A 5,355-nucleotide genomic window follows, 5' to 3' on the forward strand; every position below is an offset into this window, starting at 1 on the left:
TCTATTCCAAATCTATTCCCATTAACTTTTTTGTTCAACAAATTTGTTCCCGCAAACAAAAAAATTACCAAACGAATTTCTGTTTTTTTTTTTTTTGGATAATAAAATAATAGAATCAGGTACTATTAGTTCAGTTAACAAATAAACCCTTAGGTGATTTTTCCCATCATTCTTGGTTTCTGAACTTTTGTTGTGTAATTTAAATCTTAAGCTTTTCAAAATCTGCCCGGTGTGGTCCTTCCGTGTAATTGAGCGCCTGGTCAAGTGTTTATATCTGGCATGTCATGGCACCTCAGCGGTGAATGGGCAGAAATATAGACATGGATTGCCACCTCATTTCTTTATTTCTATCTAATGTGTTTTCCCTTATTTGTTTATGATTTCGTGTTGAAAAATGGATTGCCTAGCGTGTTCTTTAGGTCGCCAAACCCAGAGTCAAGCTGTATTGTCTTTACAGACTGCAGCTCCCGGAGACAGACCATGATGCCATATACCACCAGTAACTTCCAATGCAGTCTAGAAGCATAAGACCTGACTGGGGACATTTTAGCCAAAGGTTTCATACATACAGTGCAGAACTCTTTCTTCGGCTGGTCAAACAATGTTCGTGATATCAGCGACACAGAACATCCACATGTATGTGATGCTTACACATCGATTTCCCAAAATATGGTGTGGAGATTTCGACAGGAAAATGAAACATTTTTTGGTGGAATAACTCAAATTTCCTAGCACTAAGAAGCTGGGAAAGTGTCTGCAAACTCAACAATGCCGGCTTATCAGGAATTAAACAGTGCGCAAACTTCAACAACGCAATGAATACCAACCTTGGGTGGGCGATGTTGAAAGAAAGAGATAAACTGGGGGTTACAGTCAGGGAACTGAAGTACTTACACAAAGAATTCCCCCTTGAGCACATCCTGAAACCTTGGGATTCAAGGATTTGGAAGATCATCAAGTCTAGCAGGTGAGTGTTGTGCTGGGGACAGGTATCATATTGGCGATGGCAGAGCAGTGGATGCTTGGAGCGATGCTTTGATTCCGGGCATGCAAGGAGCGACAGCAAAGCTGAGAACAGAGGAGATCAATACTAGACCCCTAAGAATCTGTGAACAATTCAAAGAGAAAGCCCAAACCTGGGATGCTGGATAAACTATGACGACTATGTCCTGATGACACGGTGATGGAGATCTTAAACATCAAAGTCCAACACTTTCCAACGAAGAATCGTCTCTTTTGGTGGCCTGATAAAATAGGGAAATTATCTATGAACTGTATTTAGGGACATAATTCAATGTAACTTTAGTGTCATGAAGGACGGTTTATAGCGCCTAATTTTGAGGGGACCAATTCATGAAAGACGTGATGCATGGGTACGGTGATTAGCAGCTGAGGTGGTTCCTCGCCCAGCAAACTTAACGTGTTTGGCATTGTAAACAACCTCTGCCCTTTATATGAAATGAGAGCAGAAGCTGATCTCCATCTACTACTCGAGCACCATATTGCGAAAAGTGGGTGGAGGAACAGCCCACGTGGGATTAGGTCGGAAGCACGGTCGGTGGCCACATTCCCGGAACTCTTCCAAAATCTGTTCTGTCTTTTAAAACAGACTTACGGGGAATAGAGTGGACAGGAGAAACTCAATTACTTTAACTGCTGTTCTATGTGAAGAAGATTAGCAGGCGAAAGATGCTAAGGTCCACGGCAAAGTGGAGGTGAATCCTAAAGATTTTATCAAGAAGATCAATGCTAGATTCCATCTCTTTATTCTCAGGTGGATGCGAAACCAGCTAACGAATGGCAACGCAATTTGGAGATCACCGGATCCTGGAATTGTCAAATTCAACTGTGATGCAGCATGGAAGGACGGCATTGGACAGGTTGCCCTCGTTGCCATCGACCATGTCGGACAAGTCAAAGGAGCTTGGATCAGAAGAATGGCGGAGAGGGACGTGGCTTGGACCTTAATTTGCAAGACCAAATTGTCGGCTTGAAATTGTTTGCTAAGATATAAACCGATGAAACTGAAAAATTGAAAATTTTCAATACTATTTTAAGAGCTCTTGTCATATTTTGTAAACTAAAATGTTCAAACTTTTCAGCTTATTTTGTAAAATTTATTAAAATAAAAATGGCATTAAAAATCATATTTGGATCAAATGACATCGTTTTAGTCATATTTTCGTCACATAGGATAAAGAAAATATTTAAAAAACCATGCCGGCATTTTCCATCAACCAAATTCGATAAAGTTAATAGAATGACTTGATTAAGCTAACTTGATAAGTTTTAGTATTTGATTGCATTTCTTGTAAATTTTAGGATTTAATTACACTTTCATAACAATTTTAGGACTTCTAGTACGCATATCCCTAGATAATTCAATTGAAAGACACGTGCCTATATGTATAGACTTGTATATCCTTTCATATTAGTAACTCTAGCCACAAGAAAAAAAAAATCAGATATTTTTTATTCCTAATGTGACAGATGTTTATTTTCTCAAGTGGACATCCAAAATTAAATGAGACATATTCGTCTGGATTGCATGATTTGTTTCCAAAGAAAGGCGAGTTTTCACCGCTTATAAATCAAGCCGAAATGGGTGAATACCAACATATACGGTACCTTTCGACTATACTTCCCACATCGTCTTTGGAGAATAGAGAGATGTCTACTTGCGGAAATCATCTTACAACCTTGTTATAATATTTGCTGCAGTCCAGGTACGTACCTTTTCATTCCCTATAAAATGAAGCATGGATAGTTTAAGGACAACGCAAATAGCAAGGTTGAAATATACTCTCGTCACCGCAAAAATATATGGCTTTACTCTGTATTTTCCCCTTCCAACAACATCCGTGTTTGAGTGATTTCATCTGTGCATCGCTCTTTATTCTCCTATGAGTTCCTATGCACAATCTCCTCAAAGCACATTACTAACATGCATCCGAAAGAAGGGCCATCTGTTTGTGTTGATTAACGGGGGGCCAAATCCAGTTGGCCAGAGGCGGTGGGACAAAATGCAGAGCAAGCAAAGGCAACTTGCGAGGGCGAGAATCCCCTGGTGACGGCTGTGATCTTGCCCCCGGGGCATCGCAGGATCTTCGACGACCGCTGCAATCAGGTTTATGTTTGGCTGATGACAATGGCAACGTGAACAGTGTACCCGTCATCGGATAATGAGGAGACAATGTGATTGTTTTCCCATTTTCTCTTAATAATAAAGCTCCCGAAGCTATTTGATATGAGGCAATATATCTATGAACAATCATTAATTCATTACTTTGTTTTCTTAATCTAGAACTAGTCCTAAATTTGACGTCAATTTTTGCTCTTTCGTCTCTAGAAAAGACAAGTAAAAATAGAGCATAGAACAGAACAGTAGAACTAAAATGATTTTCAGGAGCCATAGCTTTCCCTCGTCGGTGGCCATTTCTCGCTGCCGGTCGTTAGTGAAAACCGAGAAGTCCCCAACAAGAAGCACCACGGGTCAGCCACCAAGCCGCGAGACACAACTGCCGACCACCACTTGTACTTCGTGACTCGAGTTGATTAGGGAGCGACCAATCTGGATGAACGTTTTGATTAAAGCAGTGACACCGGCCACGTGAGGGCATACCATTGAAGTTCCTGAGAGCAATCTGTAATCTCCTTTGCTCTTTACATCAACGGCTCGAAACGCTGCCAAGATTTCCATGCCAGGTGCAGCTATGTCAGGCTACCACCAATTCAGGACATCATAAAGGGTTAGTAATAGTGACATTGTCGTCCACATTCTCTCTTCCCATTTACTGGAAAGATCAAGTAACTACTGGCGAGCTGCTCAGCACGTATCTTTAGTACCTGAAGAGTGATGGAACTCAGTCCACGGGATGAAAAAGTTGCCACTCGCAGCGCGGCCTTTTTCCCAATTACCATCCTTGGAATGCTCAGCTTTGCCTTGGGACGCCTTCATCAATGAATATTTAGAGTCATGACAAGTTCATCGATTCTTATGTAGCACATTCTTCACTAAAAATTAATATTTAGAGTCGCGACAAGTTTGTCGATTCTTATGTATTACATTCTTCACTAAAGCTTACCTAGCTCTTCTGATGTATGAAAGTATATCCGACCCGACTTGGTAATCTACTGCAGCACAAGGAATGGAATTGCACATGGCTGGCCCGTCATGTAGAGAGTATGCGTAAATTACTCCAGTCCCACCTGCTCCTAGCACTGTGGTGGATGCAGTGAAGAGATCCAGCGTGTCTGATGTCGAGGAAGAGAGGGCGATCTTGCCAGCCACTGATGTCGAGCTGCGATCCTTGCTGAGAAAAATATGTTAATCACATGCGGAATGCAGAAATTGAATGAACTATGAAGTAAAGAAACTGAAGGAACTTACGCCGCTTAATCCATGGAATCAATTGTTCCGAGCTTGCAATAAGTGAGGTGTGAAAAATCGCGATGACCTTTTCCAGTTTGTAGTGATTGGCCCTGCAATAGAAATTATTTTCAGAAGCTATTTAGCAATATTATATTCGTAAAGAACAACCAATATTCTGATGAGGCATGTCGTGCCTACCAATAGAGTCCGGTTATTTCCAAGTTTGATCTCAACCATGAATGATCTATCTATCGTGCTCACCGCCACAGTGATTTTATGGATTACGCAGCGTAAGTTCCTCCAGTTTCTTATGATCATATTTTTCTCAGCAAGGATCGCAGCTCGACCTCAGTGGTGGGCAAGATCGTCCTTTCTTTCTCAACATCAGATGCAGGATATTTTCACTGCATCCACCGCAGTGCTAGGAGCAGGCGGCACTGGACTAATCCACGCAGATTCTCTACATGACGGGCCAGCCATGTGCAATTCCATTCCTTGTGCTACAGTAGATTACCAAGTCGGGTCGGAAATACTTTCATACATCAGAAGAGCTAGGTAAGCTTTAGTGAAGAATGTACTACATAAGAATCAATGAACTTGTTGCGACTCTAAACATTCATTGATGAAGGCGTCCCAAGGCAAAGCTAAGCATTCCAAGGATGGTAATTGGGAAACAGGCTGCGCCACGAGTGGCAACTTTTTCATCCTGTGGACCGAGTTCCATCACTCCTCAGGTGCTAAAGGTACGTGCTGAGCAGCTTGCCAATAGTTACTTGATCTTTCCGAATTAGCGGTAGCCTGACATAGCCATACTTGGCGTGGACATCTTGGCAGCGTTTCGAGCGGTTGATGTGAAGAGCAAAGGCGATTACAGATTGCTCTCAGGAACTTCAATGGCATGCCCTCACGTAGCCAGTGTCGCTGCTTTAATCAAATCAGTTCATCCAGATTGGTCGCTCCCTAATCGACTCAAGTCACGAACT

The 5,355-nt window shown here is 41.9% G+C and overlaps 1 long non-coding RNA gene across 1 annotated transcript; it reads right to left on the reverse strand.

The window, feature by feature from the left end:
- Positions 1 to 4,120: 4,120 nt before the first annotated feature.
- Positions 4,121 to 4,792, reverse strand: LOC120292818. The gene is made up of 3 exons (XR_005550428.1): positions 4,571 to 4,792; positions 4,391 to 4,482; positions 4,121 to 4,313 (listed from the first exon to the last, which is right to left on the reverse strand). It is a non-coding gene; the product is annotated as an uncharacterized LOC120292818 (long non-coding RNA).
- Positions 4,793 to 5,355: the final 563 nt, after the last annotated feature.

This window comes from Eucalyptus grandis, chromosome 4 (genome assembly GCF_016545825.1).
Source record: "Eucalyptus grandis isolate ANBG69807.140 chromosome 4, ASM1654582v1, whole genome shotgun sequence".
Lineage (NCBI taxonomy): Eukaryota > Viridiplantae > Streptophyta > Magnoliopsida > Myrtales > Myrtaceae > Eucalyptus > Eucalyptus grandis.